The following is a 1,092-nucleotide window of genomic DNA, read 5'->3' as shown; positions in this document are numbered from 1 at the left end:
ATAAGATAATAAATTTGTGTTGTTTAAGCTGCTAAATTTGTGGTAATTTGTTATGCAGCAATAGAAAACTAATACACTCTAATCCTTATAATAATCCATGTACTATTAATATTCCCACTTTACATACAAGAAAAATGAGGCACAGAAAGATTAATAACTTGCCCAAGGTTACACAAGTGGTAGTGGGATTTAAATTTCAGCAGTCTGGAATGAGAGCCTACCCACATCCACCCGTATCACTCATCACCCTGATCAAAATCTCTGGGTCTTTCTCTACCGAGACCCCCTCCAGTGGATGCCTCGAGGCTCAAATGCTACAAAACAAACTCCCCAAAAAAGCAAACTCCCAAAAAGTTATAAATAAAATCAAAAGACACCATAGAGTGGTAGGAGAAGGAAATACCTGTAATTCATATAACTTACCAATGATTAGTATCTAGAACATATTAAGAAATTCTACAAATCAAAAGCAAAAAAAAAACAAAAAAAAGAGAGAGAGACAAATAACCCAATAGAAAAATGAACAGAGGGAATTCCCTGGTGGTCCAGTGGTTAGGACTCAGCGCTTTCACTGCTGTGACCCAGGTTCAATCCCTGGTCAGGGAACTAAGATCCCACAAGCTGCGGGGCATGACCACAAAAAAAGAAAAAGAAAAATAAAAACAAACAGGAGATATGAACAGGCAATTGGCAGAAAGGGAAAGTCAAATAGACAATGAACATATGACATGGTGCTGGGCCTTGCTACTGTTCACGCAAATTTCAACAATGATAAAGACCTAAATATTGGTAAGAATGTGAAACAAGGACTCTCATGTTCTACCTGAGGGAGTATAATTCCTACAACCACTCTGGAGAGTGATTTAGGAACATCTCGTAAAACTGAATATAAGAATGTCTTCTGGGCTTCCCGGGTGGCACAGTGGTTGAGAGTCCGCCTGTCGATGCAGGGGACACGGATTCGTGCCCCGGTCCTGGAAGATCCCACATGCCACGGAGCGGCTGGGCCCATGAGCTATGGCCGCTAAGCCTGCGCGTCTAGAGCCTGTGCTCCGCAATGAGAGAGGCCACAACAGTGAGAGGCCCGTGTAT

General features: G+C 42.0%; 1 non-coding gene across 1 annotated transcript; it reads left to right on the top strand.

Moving 5' to 3' along the window:
- Window positions 1-534: 534 nt before the first annotated feature.
- TRNAE-UUC lies at window positions 535-606 on the top strand. The gene has a single exon. It is a non-coding gene; the product is annotated as a tRNA-Glu (tRNA).
- The last annotated feature ends 486 nt before the right edge of the window (window positions 607-1,092 follow it).

The sequence above is a fragment of the Phocoena sinus genome, chromosome 14 (genome assembly GCF_008692025.1).
Source record: "Phocoena sinus isolate mPhoSin1 chromosome 14, mPhoSin1.pri, whole genome shotgun sequence".
Classification (NCBI taxonomy): Eukaryota; Metazoa; Chordata; class Mammalia; order Artiodactyla; family Phocoenidae; genus Phocoena; species Phocoena sinus.
The sequence above is the reverse complement of the archived record's forward strand: the minus strand, read 5'-3'. Positions and strand labels throughout refer to the sequence as shown.